Raw genomic sequence first — 22,898 nt, 5'->3', positions numbered from 1 at the left:
TAGAACCAAGGACCAAGGTATTATCGAGAATGTATAACTTGCTGCTTAAATGGAACACTCAGGATGAGACAGTTAAATCAGCCATGATAAAATGGGCTCAAGACATTGGGTACAACATTATGTTTGAAGACTGGGAAAGGTTATGGACCACCGGTATGAAGTTTACGGCATGTAATGCCTTGAAAGAAAACATTATGAAAATGATATACAGGTGGTACATGACCCCAGTCAAGCTTGCTAAGATATACCATTTGTCTGATAATAAATGCTGGAAATGCAAGGAGGCTGAAGGGACATTTTTTCACCTTTGGTGGACTTGTCCAAAAGTGAAGGCCTTCTGGGAAATGATCTACAATGAGTTAAAAAAGGTGTTTAAGTACACCTTTCCTAAGAAACCAGAGGCCTTCCTCCTGGGCATTGTCGGCCAAAAGGTGTTAAAGAAGGATAGAACGTTTTTTATGTATGCAACCACAGCAGCAAGAATTCTTATCGCCAAATATTGGAAGACTCAAGATTTGCCCACACTGGAAGAGTGGCAAACGCAATTGATGGACTATATGGAGCTGGCTGAGATGACTGCCAGGATCCGAGATTTGGGAGAAGAAGCAATGGAGGAGGATTGGCAAAAATTTAAGGACTATCTGCAAAAACTTTATAAGTTATATGAATTATAAGATTTCGCATGATTTTGAAAGGCTAGCTCCAGCAACGAGATTGGACGGTTTATGAAACTAAATTATATTAATGAAAGGACTAATGTTTAAAATAACATTTGTTTTTAGAGTAAATTGATAATAAGGAATTTAAACACAAAAAGCAACTATCTGAAAGTACAAAAGGAACGCATGAAACAAGGTTATAATTTGCTGATATTTTTATTGTTAAGAATGCATGGTGAGGGAGATGTGGGGAAGTCCGGTAGAAGATTGAAAAAAGTTCTGAAATGACGATTTTTTCTTTTTTCTTTTCTCTTTGTTCTTGTTTCTTTGTATAGCTGACTGTGTCTTTATCTGGAAAAAATTGCAATAAAAAATATTATATAAAAAAATATAATAATTTACACGCCTCCTCGCTGGTAGAACATATTAAAATGTTGTCTACATAGAGCAGATAGGTAGACCAGACAGATGTACATCCTGTAAATCCTGGTGTAATATTGCAGAAAATATAGCGGGTGATTCCGCATAACCCTGGGGTAGTCTGGTCCAGGTTAGTTAACTAGGTCCCCAGGTGAAGGCGAAGAGGAATTGACTCTCAGGGGCTAGAGGGAGACTGAAGAATGCAGAGCATAGATCTGCAGCGCTGTACCATGTAGTTCCTGCCAGGAAGGGAATTTAGAAGGGAATTTGGGTTGCCCACCACTGTCTCAGGTCCTGAACAAATTGTTCATTCACCCACAAATAGCAAAGCGAAGTGTAATAAGGCTAAACAAAGCAAAACAGGTTGTTTTGGGTTCCATCTACATAGAAAGAAGAATCCTCTGTGGGCCTGAGGTGTTTGAGATGGCCTGAGCATTGCTTGCACCTGAAGCAGCTTGCACCTGAAGCAGTCCAGGCAGCTCCGTGGGACACGATTCAAGAGAAGCTCCGCAACCACTACGCGCCAAAGCCATCCAAGATTGCTGCCCGCCATGCGTTTTACCACCGGAACCAGGCAGCGGGGGAGTCAATCAACAACTACACCACCACCCTGCGACAGGCTGCAATGCACTGCAAGTTCTGAGACTTAGACGATGCCCTGATGGATCGATTCGCCTGCGGGGTCTGGGACATCTGTCTGCAACGGTGTCTCCTCGCCAAACCAGACCTCACGCTGCAGAAAGCCATTGAGGAGGCCGTGGCCTCGGAAGCTGCTGATCCTCAAGCCAGCAGCCCACGTCTTGCTAGGAAGCCAGTTCCAGTGCATCATGAAGAGGCCAGCAGTGATGAGGCATCCTCCAGTGAAGACGATGACGTGCACCAGATAAAGCGGGAGCGCAGGAAGTTCCAACAGAAGTCCAAAGGTCAATCGGAATATGCCGGCTGCAGAGGCAACCATTCCCGTGCCAAGTGTCGATTCAGAGATGCCATCTGTCGGAAGTGTTCCAGAAGGGGCCACATTGCTAAGGTCTGCCGATTGGCTCCGTCCGGCACCCCCCCTTCACTGCCTCACAAGTCCAAGTCTTCACTCCAGTCCGCCAAGGAAAGCTGTTTCGCTCTCACCAACTGCCACTGCCCGTCTGGAACCACTATTGGCCAAACCGACTCGCCTACGCGACGCAAGCTAAACGTCACGGTGCTCATTGAAGGAGCTCCATGTGACATGGAGATTGACACTGGGTCTGCCCTGTCCAGATGTTAGGATATTTCCGTTCCACCTTAAAGGGAGCAGGCTTTGGGGAGTCACAGAGTCTGCGCATGTCCTGATCACAGGATGTTTTTGTTCTAATATTCCTTTCGTTTTTGTCAGTCGGCCAGATATGCTGACACAGAACGGTTACGTTTTCTTTTGTTCTGTTAAACGCTAATAAAGTCTGTAAATTATGCTCTTCTGTGATGCAAGCTTTTGACTGTGCTTTCTGCTGAAAGAGGGTGCACCAGCCTAGGAATGCAGCCTGGCTAGGAATTTCTAAGGCTTCGTGTCCCTAACTGTTGGATCTGCGTGACTACGGGAGGCCGATGGATGTCCAGAACTCCGGCTTGGGGGCTCAGATGGACGTTATCTCCCTGGCAGTTTCCCAACAACAAGGTTATGGGCCCAGATTCACGGCACCTACAGGAGAGTAAAGCTGCAACAGACTGCGTTTGAGAGGTATGAAGGGGGGAAAAGCGAAAGGGACGGACGCTTTTCTGTTTTACCTCGCAAGGAGTCTTTCATCTCCGGCAGATTAATTGGCCTGGGAGCCGAGCCAGAAAGGCTTCATGATAAATGAGCTGCCAAGATAACGAGTCTTTGAAGGCATAGGGCTCACGGCTCAAGTAAAAAGCTGAAATGGAGTTTTCCCAAGCTGATGGGGATACTCAGTGTCCTAAGTTACATGGGCAGAATTATGAAACTTGGGCAAAATGGTGTGAATCTTTGCTGCGTCAGTTTGGGGTGTGGCATGTTGTTTCTGAAGCCCCCCCAGTTCCTCTGACAGAGAGATGGAAATCGCAGAATTCGAAAGCGATTGACGTAATTGTCCTATCCGTATCTCTTGAGGAAATTAAGACGCTGGCTGGCAACACCACTGCACGTGGAATGTGGTCTGATTTGTTGAAAGCTCACAAGCCAATAATCCCAGCCCAGAGTTTGACTGCATCGGAGGTCCTAGCTGTTTCCCAGAATGCGATTGAGTCCAGGGATGCTGAGGGCACCGGTTGCAAGCTGCAGGGGGAGCTGACCGTCACGTCATCCCAGGCAGCATTCCAGCCTCCAGGGGGAGCCAAGGAGTCGGCAGCTGAGAGCTCTGGTTCTCGTGAGAACCAAGGCCATCGCCTTTGCAGACGCCGGAAAGGCAAAGGTAAACAGAGCCACAGGCAGACACCTGCAGATGGCCAGGAGCAGAGGGAGGGTGAAGAGCCCGCGTCAGAGAAAAACAAAGCATTGCTTGCTGGCACAGCTTCACCAAAGGCTAAAGGCACGTCTGGTGGCCAGGAGCAGCAGGGGGGCAAGCTGCAAAAGCCCACACCAGTGCAAAACAAGGGTTTGCTTGCTGTAAAGACTGCTCCAACAGCCAAAGGCAGCTTTGTTGTGGATTCAGGCTGTACGCGCCACATTTCGAAGGATCGGCATCTCTTTATCTCCTTCAAGCCTCAGGAAGGTGAGATCCACCTGGCTGATGGAAGGACGTTGCAAATTGCAGGAGAAGGGACTGTGAAACTTGCAAGTTTGCACACAACCATCAGCGGTGTACTGTATGTTCCAGGAGCTGCAAGCAACTTGTTGAGTGTCCCACAGCTTACTGGGCGTGGTTTTCAGATTTCCTTCAAGAGGAGCGTCTGTGTCATCAGTAAAGGCAAAGAGGACTATTTGCATGCAAAGTTTATGGATGGATTGTTCCATATAACTTATGATGACACTGCTGTTGTATCAAATGCTGATTCTTGTTGTGTTGCACAAACTAACAAAGTTCTTCATGCAGGTTGCATTCATGATGCACATCGAAGGTTTTGTCACCTCTCTTGGAAGGCACTGGCCAAGATGCCAGAGGTGGTTGAAGGTTTGAACATCAAACCCTGTAAATTTCACATGAAATGTGTATCTTGTGCAGAGAACAAGGTGAAGGTTGCTCCAAAAGGCAAGGAGTCTAGCAGGCAGGCTTCCAAACCCTACCAGCTAGTGCATGCGGACCTGGTTGGTCCACTTGCGCCCTCTATAGGAGGAGCAAGGTACTTCATGATTCTAATTGATTCCTTTTCCAGGTACATTCATGTGTATTTGCTCGAACAGAAATCACAAGCGTTTCCGAAGTTTAAGGAATTCTGTGCTTGGTTGGAAAATGTGCACGGTAAACGTATTTCTTGCTTGTTTACTGATCGGGGCGGGGAGTTTACTTCTCAGCAGTTTGAAGCTTTCCTGACTGAGAAGGGAATCCAGCATGACATGTCAACGCCCAGATCGCCATGGATGAATGGTCTTGCGGAGAGAGCAAATCAAACATTGCTGCAAGGAATAAAAACCTTGTTGCATGATGCCAATCTCCCTGATAAGTTTTGGGGGGAAGCTTTGGGGAATTTGGTTTACAGTTATAATCGCAGATTGTCATCACCCATTGGTTGTACCCCCTATGAGAAGATGTTTGGCAAGAAACCCAACACCAAACACATGAGAATTTTTGGTTCGGACATGTGGGTACGCACACAACAAACCAACAAGCTTGGGAAGCGTGGGGCACATGGTTTGTTCATGGGGTACGAAAAAGGTGCATACAGGGTATGGATGACTGACTCTAAGTCCATTAAGTTCACAAGGAGTGTTGAGTACAATCCTAAGTGGGGGGAAAATGTGGGAATTTTCCAGAGTTACCCAGAGGAGGATGAAGGTGATGTCAAGCAAGCAGCTAAAGATGAGAAAGCTGCTGCTGATGAGGATGAGGATGAGGATGATGATGATGATGATGATGATGATGATGATCAGAGTTCGGATTCCAGTTCAGTGGGCGGCGCTGCTGCTGCTGCTGCTGCTGGTGTCAGTGACAGTGATGACACAGCAGACTACCAGAGTGCAAAGGCCTCAGTCAGACCATCTGATGCGTCTGACAATGAACTGGAAGAACCACTGTTCACCATTGGTCACTTTTCTCCTAAGAAAGAGGAGATGAGTCCAGAAGACTTGCGTCTAGTACGTAGGTCTGAAAGGGCGACCAAGGGCAGACCTCCAAAGAGGTATGCTGATGAGTTTGCTAAGACAGCAACTGCTGTTCTTAGTAGCTCAGAGAAGGTATGGGAACCTTCAAGCTTCAAAGAGGTTCAGGAGTTAACCTCTAAAGATGCTGAGCCTTGGCTTAATGCCATGAAGGCTGAAGTTGATTCCTTGAACAGGAACCAAACTTGGGAACTGGTACCGGTAGTCCCAGGAATGAGACTAGTTGGCAGCAAATGGGTCTTCAAGGCCAAGACAGACCAGAATGGCAAGGTAGTCAGACACAAAGCCAGATTGGTTGCCAGAGGTTTTTCACAGGTACCAGGACAGGATTACCACGAGACCTACTCTCCCACAGTCAAATATGAGAGCATTCGGCTGATGCTCAAGGTCGCTGCGGAGGAGAAACTGCATGTTTCCCACCACGACATTAATACAGCTTTTTTGTACGGGATTTTGAATGAACAGCTGTACATGCTTCCACCTGATGGGATGCAGATACAGAAGGGAATGGTCTGTAAACTGCGGAAATCCTTATATGGTCTTAAGCAGAGTGCCAGGTGTTGGAACACAAAACTCACTGAGACATTGCTTTCTCTAGGTTTTCACCAGGGCAAAGCTGATCCATGTGTGTTTGTCAAAGAGGAGGGGCAAAACAAACTGTATTGTTTATGTTTTGTTGATGATCTTCTGATGTTTTGGAAGAATCAGGCTTTTTATCAAAGCACCCTAGCTCAGCTGAAGGAGCACTTTGACACGAAGGATCTTGGTGAGGTATCCAACTATCTTTCTCTGCAGGTGGAGAAGGACCAAGCAGGTAATTTTCTGGTACACCAAACACAGAAAATTGCTGATGTGTTAACCAGGTTGAATTTGGTTGATGCAAACCCAGCAGACACACCGATGGTGACAGGTTACCAGGTAGACAGTACTGCTGAAGCGTTTTCTGACACAACGCTGTACAGATGCATTCTAGGCAAGCTGAATTTCATTGCCAGATGTTCAAGACCTGACATAGCTGTAAGCTGTAATCTGCTTAGCAGACATGCCAACAATCCTACAGTTCAGGATTGGAAAGCTCTGAAGCGCATAGCCCGCTATTTGAAAGGGACTATGCACTACAGGCTGAGGTTCACCAGTCAGAAGACTGGAGGTCTTGAAATCTTTGCTGATGCAAGTTTTGGAAGTGACACCACGGATGGTACAAGCACTTCTGGAGTATGCTACATGTACAACCACTGCCTGTTTGACTGGTTGTGCAAGAAGCAGACAACAGTGAGCCTAAGTTCCTGTGAAGCAGAACTCAATGCTCTGTCATTTTCACTCATGGATTGTGAATGGTTGATGCAACTGTTTAAGGACATCAGGGTGTCTGTGAAATGTCCTATACAAGTGTATCAAGACAATAGATCGTGTTTGGCTTTGCTGAACTCCGAGAGTTGCAAGCAGAGAACCAAGTACTTGCAGATTAAGCTACATCGTGCAAGAGAGTGTATTCAGAAAGGACTGATTCAGGTGTCCTACATGGCAGGAAATGAGATTCCTGCTGATCTGTTGTCTAAGGTTGTTAAGAAAGAACAACTTAAGGTTTATGTACAAAGGTTGCAATTGGGTGAACCACAGGTACAACAGGTTACACGGAAAGGGGGAGGATGTTAGGATATTTCCGTTCCACCTTAAAGGGAGCAGGCTTTGGGGAGTCACAGAGTCTGCGCATGTCCTGATCACAGGATGTTTTTGTTCTAATATTCCTTTCGTTTTTGTCAGTCGGCCAGATATGCTGACACAGAACGGTTACGTTTTCTTTTGTTCTGTTAAACGCTAATAAAGTCTGTAAATTATGCTCTTCTGTGATGCAAGCTTTTGACTGTGCTTTCTGCTGAAAGAGGGTGCACCAGCCTAGGAATGCAGCCTGGCTAGGAATTTCTAAGGCTTCGTGTCCCTAACTGTTGGATCTGCGTGACTACGGGAGGCCGATGGATGTCCAGAACTCCGGCTTGGGGGCTCAGATGGACGTTATCTCCCTGGCAGTTTCCCAACACCATCGTGTCTTGGAGCACCATCAAAAGACTGGTACCCAGAGTGTCTAAAAGGCAACTCGACTCTCACCGTGTACACCTGAGAGACTACCAGGGAAACAACATTCCCGTGGTAGGCGTTGGCCAGTTCCAGATCACCTTCAAGGATTTTTCAGGCCTGCTCTGACTGGTGGTGGTCGAAGGTCAGCGGCCAAGCCTCCTAGGGCTAGACTGGTTTGATGGAAGTCACCAGCATCAACTGCATCTCTAACGCAGAGACTGAGGATCTGGTCAAAGACTTTGCTGAGGTTTTTGACGGCACTTGGGGCAATATACAGGTACGCCCATCTCCTTTAGCCTTGATCCACAAGTCGCCCCCATCAAGCTAAAGCCACGCCGGGTTCCCTTTGCTCTCAAGGCTAAGGTGGATGAACAATTGGACAAGCTGATCGCCCAAGGAGTTTTGGAGCCAGTTGACCACGCCAAGTGGGAAACCCCCATCATCACGCCTGTCAAGCCGGATGGGTTGGTGAGAATCTGCGCCGACTACAAGTGCACAATCAACAAGGCACTTCAGCAGCACGCTTACCCGGTTCCTATTGTTCAACACCTGCTGCGTTCCTTGGATGAGGGTAAGGTCTTTGCTAAGCTGAACCTTGCCCAAGCCCATCAACAACTGCCCGTCGATGATGCCACCGCTGAAGCCCCGACAATCGTCACCCACCGAGGGGCATTCTGTTGCCGCCGTTTGTAGTTTGGAGTAAATGTGGCTCCTGGGATCTTCCAAAGCCTTATGGAGCGTCTCCTGCAAGGGCTTCCGGGCATGGTACCATATTTTGATGATGTCTTGGTGTCCGCAGACTCACACCAGCAGCTGTTCGAGCGCCTCCACACCGTACTGACCAGGTTCCAGGAGGCCGCGCTCAAGGTAAAGAGGGAGAAGTGCCAGATCGCCGTTCGCAGGGCAGCAGTTGAAGAAAGAGCAAAAAGGGTTTTCTTGTGTGTGTGTGTTTCTTTGTGGCTGATTAGCTGTTCTCCCTGTGCAAAGGTCAGAGGGGGCAGGGTTTCTGTTGAGGCAGGTGATTAGCTGTGGGAAGAGCTTATCAGAGCTTGCAGGGCAGCAGCGCGCGCAGTTTGATCCATCGTGTAGATTTAGGGGAGCTAGTCTCAAACGTTCGTTGGGGGAGACCTAGGGTTTTTTTGTGGGAGGAGTTATTTGTCCTGTCTTCACACTTTTTATGATGGAGGACCGCTGTAGCCACCCCCAATGACACATTCTCAAGATGGAGGGGGAGGGAACAGCTGCAGTCGCCTGCGGTTCCTGCGCAATGTTTGCCATCTTGCCAAAGGTTCAGGCAGCTTTACCTGTAGCAATTGCATGTTGATTGCCCTCTTAAAAGACAAAGTCCAGCAACTGGAAGAACGTGTAGCTACGCTCCAAAGAATTAGAGAGCTGGAGCTCTTCTTGGAAGCAACAGAGCACACCGTCTCCACCAAGGAGGAGACAGGGGACTCCCCTGAGAAGGAGGCTAGTTCACCAACACAGGAGCCAGATATATGGAGAAACATGACTCAAAGAAGTAGGAGGCCCAGGGTTCGCTCTGATTGTTTAGAAATACACAATCGCTTTGAGGTCCTCTCCCCTAGCATGGAAGACGAAGAGCAGACTCCATTTGAGGATCTCTCCCTCATTACAGTCGATCAGGTATATGAAGACGAGCAGCAAAGTCAGTCCTCAGGGAATGTGCAGGCGACCTTGGAACGGACAGCTCACGGAAGAACCCCGACCAAACCTAAGAGGAGGCGTGTAGTGGTGATAGGGGATTCCCTACTGAGGGGAACAGAAGCAGTGATCTGTGGGCCTGACAAGATGTCTCGGGAAGTGTGCTGACTCCCCGGGGCTAAGATCCAAGATGTAACTGAACGACTGCAAGGAATCATAAAACCCACTGACAAATACCCCTTCCTCTTGGTTCATGTGGGAACCAATGACACTGCAAGCAATAGCCTCCAGAAGATCAAAAGAGACTACGAGGCCCTCGGCAGGAAATTGAAGCAACTAAATGCACAAATTGTCATCTCATCTGTCCTCCCAGTTGAACGACGTGGCCCAGGGAGAGAGGGAAAAATAGTGGAAGTGAACAGCTGGCTTCGCAAATGGTGTAAACAGGAACGGTTTGGATTCTTAGATCACGGACTGCAGTTTCTTGAAGATGGACTTCTGGCAAGTGATGGGCTGCACCTCACAACGGTTGGGAGAAATGTTTTTGCCAAAAAGCTCAGAAACCTCATCAGGAGGGCTTTAAACTGACTAATGTGGGGGAGGGAGACAGTGCTCCTGAAGGTAGGAGTCTATCAATTGATGAAGATGATCATCCAAATGTCATAGACCAAATGGAGCAAACAGCACGCAGACCTAGTGGTGGGAGGAAAAAATCCTTAAATAAGAGACACGGGGGAATGATTAATGGACTTCAATGTCTGTACACTAATGCGCAAAGCATGGGAAATAAACAAGATGAGCTTGAGCTCTTGGTACAGCAAACTAAATATGACATAATAGGCATCACTGAAACCTGGTGGGATAAGTCCCACGATTGGAATGTAATAATGGGGGGATACAATCTATTTCAGAGAAACAGACCAGACAAGAAAGGAGGAGGAGTGGCGTTATATGTCAGGGATGTGTATACCTGTGAAGAGATCCAAGATTTAGAAGCTCAAAGCCAAAGTGAGAGCATTTGGGTCAAAATTAAGGAAGAGAAGAATAACAGGGACCTCATTGTGGGAGTTTACTATAAATCCCCAAGCCAAACGGAGGACATAGATGATGCCTTCCTGGAACAGATGGCCAAGCATGCAAAAGGAAGGGAGATAGTAGTAATGGGGGACTTCAATTACCCACATATTTGTTGGATGTCAAACTCAGCCAAGAGCATACGGTCAAACAGATTCCTCACTGGCCTTTTTTGGGCCTTTGCTTCCATCGGTGACAACCACCTTGGGGTTTTATTTTCAAGTAAATCTTTATATCTTATCCAGACATTAAACAATGCTCTTCTGACAATATGATTTTTAAATGCTTTATGTGCTTTAACCTTGTCATACCACAAGTATGCATGCCACCCAAAAACGTTATTAAAACCTTCTAAATCCAAAATGTCTGTGTTCTCAAGAAGCAGCCATTCTTTCAGCCAGCAAAATGCCGCTGATTCATAGTAGAGTTTAAAGTCTGGCAGGGCAAATCCACCTCTATCCTTTGCATCAGTTAATATTTTAAATTTTATTCTGGGCTTCTTGCCCTGCCAGACAAATCTAGAAATGTCTCTCTGCCACTTCTTGAAACAGTCCATTTTGTCCAAAATTTGCAATGATTGAAACAAAAATAACATTCTTGGCAATACATTCATCTTTATAACAGCAATTCGACCTAACAAGGAAAGCTTCAAGTTTGACCAAATTTCTAAATCTTTTTTAACTTCCGTCCAGCATTTTTCAAAGTTATCTTTAAACAAATTTCCATTTTTAGCTGTCATATTAATCCCCAAGTATTTCACTTTCTTAACCACAGTCAAACCTGTTTCATTCTGGAACTTCTCTCTTTCCAATGATGTTAAGTTTTTCTCCAAAACCTTAGTTTTTAATTTGTTCAATTTAAATCCTGCCACCTGACCAAACTCTTGAATTAATTCTAATACTCTTTTGGTACTAGACTCTGGCTCCTGTAACGTCAAAACTAGGTTACCTGCAAATGCTCTCAATTTATATTGTTTAGCTCCGACCTGTATACCTTTAACCTGCCGGTCTCTTCTGATCATATTGAGCAGAACCTCCAGGACCGATATAAAAAGCAATGGGGAAATTGGGCACCCCTGTCGTGTTCCTTTTTCTATCTTAAATTGTTCCGTAACCACATTATTTACAATTAATTTAGCCTTTTGTTCAGAATATATTGCACCTATACCATTTTCAAAACCTTGGCCTACCACCATACCCTGCAAGTTCTTTTTGATAAAACTCCAAGATATATTATCAAAGGCTTTCTCTGCATCCACGAATATCAAAACTGCTTTAGTGTTTATATTCACTTCTAACTTTTCCAAAATGTCAATTACGTTCCTCAGATTATCAGATAAATGTCTTCCCGGCAGAAAACCCGCTTGGTCCTTATGAATCTCTTCAATCAGTACTTTTTTCAGCCTCTTAGCCAAAATATCAGCAAAAATTTTGTAATCCACATTTAATAAGGATATGGGACGGTAGTTCTTAAGTTGAGTCTTTTCAGTCTCTGTTTTCGGTATAAGTGGTTCCTCTTCATCCTGGAGAAGAGTGACTAGTGGGGTGCCACAGGGTTCTGTCTTGGGCCCGGTCTTATTCAACATCTTTATCAACGACTTGGATGATGGACTCAAGGGCATCCTGATCAAATTTGCAGATGACACCAAACTGGGAGGGGTGGCTAACACCCCAGAGGACAGGATCACACTTCAAAACGACCTTGACAGATTAGAGAACTGGGCCAAAACAAACAAGATGAACTTTAACAGGGAGAAATGTAAAGTATTGCACTTGGGCAAAAAAAAATGAGAGGCACAAATACAAGATGGGGGACACCTGGCTTGAGAGCAGTACATGTGAAAAGGATCTAGGAGTCTTGGTTGACCACAAACTTGACATGAGCCAACAGTGTGACGCGACAGCTAAAAAAGCCAATGCAATTCTGGGCTGCATCAATAGGAGTATAGCATCTAGATCAAGGGAAGTAATAGTGCCACTGTATTCTGCTCTGGTCAGACCTCACCTGGAGTACTGTGTCCAGTTCTGGGCACCACAATTCAAGAAGGACACTGACAAACTGGAACGTGTCCAGAGGAGGGCAACCAAAATGGTCAAAGGCCTGGAAACGATGCCTTATGAGGAACGGCTAAGGGAGCTGGGCATGTTTAGCCTGGAGAAGAGGAGGTTAAGGGGTGATATGATAGCCATGTTCAAATATATAAAAGGATGTCACATAGAGGAGGGAGAAAGGTTGTTTTCTGCTGCTCCAGAGAAGCGGACACGGAGCAATGGATCCAAACTACAAGAAAGAAGATTCCACCTAAACATTAGGAAGAACTTCCTGACAGTAAGAGCTGTTCGACAGTGGAATTTGCTGCCAAGGAGTGTGGTGGAGTCTCCTACTTTGGAGGTCTTTAAGCAGAGGCTTGACAACCATATGTCAGGAGTGCTCTGATGGTGTTTCCTGCTTGGCAGGGGGTTGGACTCAATGGCCCTTGTGGTCTCTTTCAACTCTATGATTCTATGATTCTATGAAATTTTGGTAGCAATTTCTCCTTTGCATATATCACCAAGCCTCTCTTTTTAACTTTGTCATACGAAATAAATTCTTGTCCCAATCTCTTATTAATAAGCATTTTCCTGTGTAGCCTCATTACATGTGTTTCTTTTAAACAAATCAAGTCCAATTGTTCTTTCCTTAATACATGAAAAACAGATTTCCTCTTCCGAGGGGAATTCAGTCCATTACAATTCCAGGTTAAAAGTTGCAGAGCCATGGTAAGTTACTTAGCTTTCCCTCCAACTGCACCGAGTTGTTGTTGTTCTTCTGTCGGTGGTGTGTCTTTCCCTGGGCCCGGGAATCCAAATGACAAGTTTGCTATGTCTAGAATTCCTTTTCCTGATGCAGTCAGCTCCTCTCCTGATTCCACTTCCTTCTGTAAGTCCTCCTCGTGATCTTTCAGAAACTTGTCTTTATCATTCACTGTCCTTATTCTTATTTTCCTTCCTTTGTATTTAAAAGATAAACCTTGGGGAAATTCCCACCTGAAGAGTATTTTATTTCTTCTAAGTAGGCCGACAAGATCTTTATAATAAGCCCTTATATCCAAAATGTGTTTAGGTATATCCTTGAAGGACTCAACAAATGAGTCTTCAATTTCCAAGGTTCTTTGGTAGTGCAGATTCAAGATTTTATCTCTTTCTTCTTTTGTTCTTAAGGTGATCAAACAATCTCTTGCTCTGTTCTTTCCTTGTCTTTTGCTGAGTCTAAATGCACTCACTATCTTGAATTCATCTTTCCCCAGGTCTTGTTGCCAAAAGTCTGTGAATTCCTTTGTAAGGAAGTCTATCAAGTTGTCTTTCTCACTTTCAGGTACTGCTCTAATTCTTAGGTTTCTCTCCTTTCTTTGTAATTCAATCATAGACAGTGTCAGGTCATGATCCTCTAATTTCTTATATACCGGTGGTATCTTCTCTTGAACAGCAGTTGCAATATCCTTAGCTTCCTCTGCAATCTGTCGAGTCGAGGCCGATTCCTCTAATAGTTTTTCAATGGACTGTGTATTGGAGTTCACCTTGTTCCCCAGTTCATTAATACTTGGAGTGTTCAAATCTATTTTTGCTGAGGCCCCAGCTACTTGTTTATTTGTCTCTGCAACCTGTTTGGCTAATTTTTCCAAAGATGCATCAATTTTGCCAAGTGCCTGAGCCAATAGCTCTTCAGATGACATAGCTTTTGATTTTACTTGCGAAGCAGCAGCTCCTACTGTGCCTGCCGCTCCAGATGTTGAGGCCCTTCTCTGAAAAGTAATATCAGTCTTGTATTGTCTGCCGGATCTGGTAGTTTTATCCTGTATGCCACTCACCAGCTCTATCTTCCCTTTCCCATCTGCCATAACAAGCCCAAGGTCAGTCACACGCTTGGTGAGTTTGTTTTGCAAAGTAATTTTCCAGAGCTTGGTAACTTGATGACAAAATAGTTGTTACAACGTAGTCTCCTCTAGGGGGACACCCTTCCAACTTCACTATGCAACTGTTAAAAACAAGTATAGTTCTTAAAAGTTCCAATATCCCTCAAAAGCCAGAGTTTCAATGCTTTTAGAAAAGTTTCAGTGTCTCTAAAAAGTTACTTTATAGTCAAAGGCAGATCTATAAACACTGTATCTTTCTCAAAGTGTCAATATTCTTTACCCTTAACATGCAGACAATTCTTCCCACTGGTCGACCTTCCCTGTCATAGGCAGTCCGTTCCCAGATTTCCGAGACAGCAGAAATATATTTACACCCTCTTTTCTTGCAGGTAAAATAATGCTCGGTTCTCCCCCCTCCACTCCTGCAAACCGGAGGGGAGTCGTCTTTTTTGGTGCTGGATTTGACCTTTAAAAGTCGTCTTTCAGGGTTACAGCTTTACAGTCTCTTTACTTTAATCTATTTACAAGTCGGAAGAGGCAGACTTCCTGTTTGTGCCTTTCCCGTTTCGGTGCCAAATTAACTAAATTTTTCTTCCAATTACTTGCTTACTCCTACTCACGGGTAGTTGCTTTAGCTTCCAATTGTCCAGAAAGAAATCAGCGCTCTCCGCGCCACACACTCCCTTTCCGTTCCGGAGCCTTTAAAAAGGGGGGCGCAAACGGAGCCCGCCGAGTCTCCAAGTTCTCAGGCTTCCCCGCCTGAGATTTCTTCGGGTCCCGCTTCGCCGCAGCGGTCAGACCCTGTCCCCGTGGAGCCGATTCCCTCCGGAGCTCAGAGGGAATCCGCCATTTGTCGCTGGTGCTGACCGGAAGTCTTTTGCAGGTTTCACCTGGGACTTGGTACGACTTTTGCCTGACGCTTCAGGCTTTGCAGAGTTCCCCTTAGCTCCTTTGTGTTGACATGGCTTCTTACAATTCCGCTGAAGATGCCTAGTCTGTCCACAATTGAAACAATGGACAACGTTCAAAGCAACAGCCTGTTCTTCACTAGCAATAGCAGTGGGGGTGTCAGAACTCCGAGCTTCTCTCCCCCTGTCTTTGACATCTATTGCAGCAAGGCGATCTTTCTCATTGAGAATCACGGCGCAGATTCTCTCCGTCGTGAGTTCTGCGGCAAGTAGAGAACCAAGCTGACTTGCAACCGTTTTATAATAATAATAATAATAATAATAATAATAATAATAATAATAATAATAATAATAAAATTTATTTATATCCCGCCCTTCCCCAGCCGAAGCCGGGCTCAGGGCGGCTAACAACAATCAAATAATCAAACAGTAAAATAGTTACACAATCTAAAAATATTTCATTATAAAAATTAATTAAATCAAATTGAAGGCAACCAATTAAGCAAAATTATGTGCAGGTTGCCAGAGGAGGGAGTCAGGCTGCGCCCTGACCAAAGGCCTGGTGGAACAACTCTGTCTTGCAGGCCCTGCGGAAAGATGTCAGGTCCCGCAGGGCCCTAGTCTCTTGTGACAGAGCATTCCACCAGATTGGGGCCACAGCCGAGAAGGCCCTGGCTCTAGTTGAGGCCAGCCTAACCTCTCTGAGGCCTGGGACCTTGAGGATGTTATTATTGGCAGACTTTAGGTTTCTCTGTGGGGCATACCAGGAGAGGCGGTCCCGTAGGTACGAGGGTCCTAGGCCGTATAGGGCTTTAAAGGTTAAAACCAGCACTCTATAAACACTGTATCTTTCTCCTGTACTCCACCGGGAGCCAGTGCAGCTGGTATAGTACCGGGTGAATGTGATCTCGCAGCGAAGACCCCATAAGGAGTCTCGCCACGGCATTCTGCACCCGCTGGAGTTTCTGGGTCAGTCTCAAGGGCAGCCCCACGTAGAGCGAGTTACAATAATCCAGTCTGGAGGTGACCGTCGCATGGATCACAGTGGCTAGGTCAGGGCGAGAGAGATAAAGGGCCAACTGCTTAGCTGGGCGGAGATGAAAAAATGCCGCCTTTGTTATAGCTGTAATCTGCACCTCCATGGAGAGGGAGGTGTCGAAGATTACACCCAAACTCTTAACGGACGATGCTGGCACTAATTGCACCCCCGCAAGAGATGGGAGTTGCCCCCTCAATCCCATATCGCCCCATCCCAGCCAGAGGACCTCTGTCTTCGAAGGATTTCACTTCAACCGGCTCCCACGTAACCATCCAGCCACAGCTTCCAAACATCTGGTCAGTGTGTCTGGGGCCGAGTCAGGATGGCCATCCATCAACAGATAGAGTTGGGTGTCATGAGCATACTGATGGCAACCCAACCCAAAACTCCGGACAAGCTGGGCGAGGGGGCGCATAAAGATGTTAAAAAGCATCGGGGAGAGAATTGCACCCTGAGGCACTCCACACACCAAGGAGTGGCGCGATGACAATTCCCCCCCAAGCGCCACCCTCTGTCCCCGACCAGAGAGAAACGAGCGCAGCCATTGAAGGACTGTGCCCTGGATCCCCACGTCGGCAAGGCGGTGGTCCAGGAGTTCGTGATCGACCATGTCAAAGGCTGCTGACAGATCTAGAAGAATCAGCAGCCCCGACCCGCCTCGATCCAGCTGCCTGCGGAGATCATCTGTTAGGGCGACCAGAGCCGTCTTGGTCCCATGACCAGCGCAGAAGCCGGACTGGAATGGATCCAAAGCAGATGTTTCATCCAGAAACCTACCAAGCTGTTCAGCAACCGCTCTCTCAATCACCTTACCCAGGAATGGAAGATTCGAAACCGGGCGGTAATTGGATAGATCTAAAGGATCTAATGATGTTTTCTTTAAGAGCAGACACACCACTGCCTCCTTCAGTTCCCCTGGGAATATCCCAGTGCCAAGGGACAAATTGATGATATCCCCCAGGGGGGCCCGCACCTCGTCTGGACACGCTCTAATCAGCCAGGACGGGCACGGGTCAAGAGGACAGGTGGTGGGCTTTCCAGCTCGGAGGAGTCTGTCCACATCGGCTGGGGATATCCGGTCAAAGTGGTCCAATACTGGACCCGAGGACAGTCGAGGGGCCTCCAGTTCCTTTATTGTATCCAAATTGGCAGGGAGGTCATGGCGGAGCAACAGGACCTTCTCCGCAAAAAAGCTCGCAAATGCCTCGCAGCTGTGTGTCGAATTGTTATTTAAATTTGGCTGGCCTTCAAGGGACAAAAAATAAAATAAAAATAAAAATAAAAAATAAAAAACCTAAAAGAAAAAGAGAAAGTGCTTTATCCACAAGAGGAGAGCTTTCCCACAGGCACCAGACCAGCGCATGAGGAGTAATAATAATTATTAACAACAGCAACAATAATTTATTATTTATACCCAGCCACTCTGGGCGGCTTCCAGCAAAAGATTAAAATACAGTAAGGAGGAGCTCTTTCAATCTATTTTCCCCATGGCTTTGGAAGCTCACCTGATGGCCTCCTTGTAGTGCATGAGGGCCTCCTGGAGCTTCCCCTGCTGTTGCAAAACACTGGCTAAATTTGAATGCGCAGCTGCAAACTCCGGGAAGACCTGCGGGGAAGAAGCTCACTCTTAGTTTCCCTGAGAAGCATTCTAAAGAGACGGAGGCCGCTCTTTGAGGCTCAAAGGTTGTGGGCGTGAAATAAATCCTCATTTGGATTGACTTGCAAAAATTAAGGAGGAGGAGGAACCTATGGACTGCCTTTTTAGCATGCATAGGAAATACTGTTGGGAGATCAGACTGTCAAATGACCAATGCCGTATTTTAAAGAGCCCCTCTTTGATGCTCAAATGTGGCAGGGGCTGGCTGCAAAATAAATCACCGTTTGGAATGATTTGTGGTAATGATAATAATAATAATAATAATAATAATAATAATAATAATAATAATAATAATGGGCCTATGAACTGCCTTTTTCGTACGCATAGGAAATACTGTTAGAAAATAAGACTGTCAGGGGATCAAGCTCAGCCGACACAGAGAACAGCATGTGCCCAGCTTTTATTTCAATTTCTGTACCGTTCCTTAACACCTTGCATTGTTCTTCTGATGAAAAAGCAGATTTTTGGTCATTCCAGGAGGCCTAGGAATATAAAAAGGGGGACAGACCCTCTTCCTTCCAAAAGGGACTTATCGGACCATGCTTTGTCGAGCCTCAAAATGCTACTTCACTTTCACTTCTTCACCATTATTTCCGTTATTGATCAAGAAAAATTTGATCGGCGATTTTTAAAAAGACCCAGACTAGGAGTCCAGGGTATGCATGCCTAACCCTTATATGTCAATTTAATTGTTGTAATTCTCCACGCACGTACCTCAAGAGCTTTCCGGTAGAGGCGGACAGCCTCCTCGATATTCCCTTGTTCTCGCTTGATGTTCGCCAGGTTATTAAGAGAATCCGCGTGAGTCGGACATAAACGGAGAGCTGTATTGTAGCATTCCTCGGCTTCGGCAACCTTCGAAACACAAAACAGAGTTTTTACACGAATATTAGTATGTCTTTCACAGGAGCCCAAAAGGCTGCTCTGTGATGTGATGGCTGGATTGAGGTTTGATACGGCCCCTCAGCTCCTGACGGTAACTTGGTATTAGAGCGGTTCATAAAAAACTCTTTTTTTGAAAATGCCTGCTCCAAAGTTCTTCTCTTACCAACAGTAGAGATTATATAGCTATATCTGGAATGGCATGCATATCAGTTAATATCTTTTATATATATATGCCAGCTGTCCTTTGTCAACAACCAATTGTTGCTGTTTTTTATATTGAATATATGCTATATGGTAACTGTTGCACCTCATAGGTAACTCAAGCCTTCTGCACGTCACAAAAGATGTATTTTATCAAAGTCATTGTTGAACTGAAATACAATTAAGAAGTATATTAATAGTGAAATGCAATTAAGAAGAAGCATATTAACAGTAAAACCCCACAATTGTTGAGCCTTTTTTAAGGATTTGACCCCAGAGGTGCTGACCTTTTTTTAGGATTAAAGTTCTTGAGCTTTTTGGGGGGAAGTTTTGCCCTAGTAAATAAACCGCCACGAGGGCCGGATTAAATCGACCAGAGGGCCAGATTAGGCCCCTGAACTGGACTTTGGACATGCCTGGTCTAAAAGAACATTGGGAAAATTTAAAACAATTTATTGAATGTACAGCACTAATTAAAAATTTAACGAAGGTGACGTATAGGTGGTATTTGACGCCGACTAAACTTGCTAAAATATATATAACTCAAGATAAGGCACGCTGTAGCACCCTGCTTGTGGTTAACGCTTAGCTGGAATGAAATATTCAACGCAGCAACAGAGAAATTAAAATAATAATTTATTTGTCAGACAAATAAATGAGAGGCACAGTGGTATATGGTTACCAAGCTCTGGCCTGGCCTCCTGCCATTATGGCCAGCACTTATATTCCCTTAATCCAGCCCCCTTTGCTCCTCCTGTGGCTGCCTCTGTTCAATCAGCCTGGTTGAATTTCCTATTGGCTGATTGCTATAACCAATTCTAAAAGATACACCCATATCCTCCTGTCCTTATATGTCCTTATATGTCCTTATATGGAACACAAAGAGCTATATATTGTTACATCTATAAATGACAAATAAGTAGTAATATATCTTACATGTGTCTCAACAAGGAATCTTAATTACCAGCTCACCTCTTGCCTTCCTTGCCCTCCAAAACAGATGGTTAATAATTTTAAATTTTTATCTTGAACAGATGTCAGAGACCTTGGGTTCATATTCTCATGCATCATCAATGAAATATCTCCTTTTGGAGGTCTTTAAACAAAGGCCTGACAGCCATTTGTCATGAGTGCTCGATTGGCGTCTCCTGTCTGGCAGGGGGCTAGGCTGGTGGCTGACTTAATTTCAGGATAAATACAACTCTTACAACTATATGAAATAAGAATCTAGCATTTCTTAAATCTTTTGCATAATTACATTTAAGCCAGCATATTTCATACATTATCATAGATAGCTTTTTAGAAGGATAAACTTCCTCAAAGTAAAAAGGAAGGAACAGTTTACAGCCTCAAAATAAAATAGGAAAAAAGCCTCTTCCCCTGTTTACACTCCCCCCCTTCTCCAGCCAGTTGCTTTGTTTTCCATGTGCTCTTGGCCTTTTGTCCTGTGGCTCAAGTTTAACGGTTTTATTTTACTATTTACCCATTCCTAATTATGTTTGGTCTATGTAACCTTGTTCTTAACCTGTAATTCCCTTTTTACGACTTTGAGAATTGTTTTCTGCTATAAATCAAGGGGCCCCTTGTCTAGGAGGAAAACATTGCCAAGGTTCTCTAAACAGCTGGCATGAAACATTTGAAAATCTAAGCCCATTTAATTTAGGAACCTGATCAAGATATAAGCCAATATATGCCTTGATTAAAAATGCAGTCTATATTCAGATGCCACAACGCTAGAAGTGCAAGGAGAAGGAAGGGAATTTCGTCCATAGGTGGTGGATGTGCACTAAAGTCAAAGTCTACTGGGATATGATTTACAAAGAATTGAAAAAGATCTTTAAATATACTGTTATTAAAAAAACCAGAGGCTATTCTATTGGGTATTGTGGGAGAAGAAATTCCAAAAGTAGACTTATGTATGCTACCATAGCTGTAAGGACATTTTTAGCCCAGAAATGCAAGCGGCAGGAACTTCCAATTTTGGAAGAATGGCAGACAAAAACAATTGAATATGCAGAACTGGCAAAGCTGGCAGTGAAAATCCGAAATCGGCGCGACAAACTGTTTGAAAAGGACTGGAGTAAATTTATAAAAGATGTGAAAGAACATCTGAGAATGTTTGCTGGTTTGATTTAAAATATTTTGTCATGATAATTTTTGAAAGTGATTTACAAATGCTAAAGTAAATTGTTTTAAGTAGAGTAAGAAGGTAAATAGGGCGATATATGTTCAGGTAGGCAGCTGTGGTGGTCTAACGCAATTGAAATATATAAAAAATATATAAATTGTCCAGTAGCACATTGCAGACCAACTCAGTTTGGTCTTGGTAGAAGCTTTTGTATCTGAAGAAGTGGACCTGCATACAAAAAATTATACCAAGAAGAAGCCAAGTTTAGCAAGCCCTGTTTAGGGAAGCTTTTAATGTTTGACGGACTATTGTATTTTAATATTTTGTCGCCAAGAGTGGCTGGGGAAACCCAGCCAGATAGGCGGGGTATAAATTATTATTATTATTATTATTATTATTATTATTATTATTATTATTATTATTATTATTATTATTATCATCATCAGGTGCTACTGGACAATTTTTAAAGGGTGATATAGAAATGCTAAGAGGATCGTGACTGCTTAAGAAAGCCAGGGAGTGGGAGCGGGGGAGGGGGGAGGGGAGTCGACGCTTGGTATGAGCAAAGTTGTATGTGACGATATGACAAAGGAAAAAATAAAAGAGGACTTCTTCTAGGTTCTGTACCCCAAATCCCCCCCCCCCAAAGAGCCCAATTTCGAGGTCACCATCATCCGGAAGGCTTTTTTCAGCAAACCCTCTGACATACAGAAAGCAAAAGGGACCGGTTTCATTTTCTTTTTTTAATTTTTATTTTATTTATAACATAGTCCACAACAACTCATACATACAAACAGACCCACCACCATTGACTAATTATCAAAATTAAACTCCTATCCCCTTACACAAAGAAAACATAACATAAAAATAAAAGACTTTATTCTGTTAAATGGCCGCCTTATTTACCTCTTGTATACTATTTCTTTTGTATGGGATTATTACAATTTTTCCTAATTATGACTTAAACCACAAAGTCTCCTGTAGAAATTAATTGAAACAAGTCCAAGTGTATATTTTGGGGCACTGTTTGGTAAAGTATTCTCTGCATTTTCCCCATTCCTTTTGGAATTCTTGTCTGGGTTGTGCCCTAATTGTCTCTGTTAATCTGGCCAATTCAGCATGGGGTAAAAGCCTAAGAAAAAGCTAAACAACTTCAATCCTAAAAAAAGTTCAACAATTTAAACCCTAAGAAAAGAGCTCAACAACTTCAATCCTTAAAAAAAGTAAACAACTTTGGTCGGCCCTTATGGCCCTTCACTTCATCAAATCTGGCCCTCTTTGAAAAAAGTTTGGACACCACTGCCTAATAGGAAAGTTTCTGTATTTTTTTTTCACAGGCCCACCAGAAATGTATAAGTGTCCCTTCTTCTTTACTGCACCTCCAGCACAGTTTTTTTGTTTTATACATTTTAGCTATTTTGGCAGGTGTTAAGTACCATCTATAAAACATCTTTTATATAGATGTTCCCCCCACCCCAAGGCAAAAGGGACCAGTTTCTTACGCTGCCTTTCTCTTTCAGCGCGTTGGCCAGGTTGCAGTAGGCGTCAGGGAAGTGGGGCTGGAGCTCAATGGCCCTCTTGTAGGTATCGATTGCCAGATCGATCAGCCCCTGTTCGTAATACACACATGCCAGGTTGCCGTGGACAACAGCGTGGTTGGGACTCAGGCTCAGGGCCCGTAGGTAGGCTGCAACGGCTCTGAAATGAGATCAAGGACTGGTTCAGTTTCATTGTCACCAGGGTGGATAAAAATCTGTTTTTTAAAAAATAAAATGCTTTGGGAGGACGATTAAGAGGATCGAGGCGGGCCGGGACTGCTGATTCTTTTAGATTTGTTAGCGGCCTTTGACATGGTCGATCACAAACTTTTGGACCACCGCCTTGCCAACGTGGGGATTCAGGGCACAGTCAGACAATGGCTGTGCTCCTTTATCTCAGGTCGGGGACAGAGGGTGGCGCTAGGGAGGGAGTTGTCGCTGCGGCACTCCTTGTTGTGTGGAGTGCCGCAGGGCACAATCCTTTCCCAGATGCTTTTCAATATCTTTATGCGC

General features: G+C 44.7%; 1 long non-coding RNA gene across 1 annotated transcript; it reads right to left on the bottom strand.

Moving 5' to 3' along the window:
- Positions 1–17,481: 17,481 nt before the first annotated feature.
- Positions 17,482–22,542, bottom strand: LOC308578341. The gene is made up of 3 exons (XR_014003886.1): positions 22,350–22,542; positions 18,348–18,488; positions 17,482–17,582 (listed from the first exon to the last, which is right to left on the bottom strand). It is a non-coding gene; the product is annotated as an uncharacterized lncRNA (long non-coding RNA).
- Between the last annotated feature and the right edge of the window lie 356 nt (positions 22,543–22,898).

The sequence above is a fragment of the Podarcis bocagei genome (assembly GCF_964188305.1).
Source record: "Podarcis bocagei genome assembly, chromosome: W".
Lineage (NCBI taxonomy): Eukaryota > Metazoa > Chordata > Lepidosauria > Squamata > Lacertidae > Podarcis > Podarcis bocagei.
This window is presented reverse-complemented; position numbering and strand designations above follow the sequence as displayed.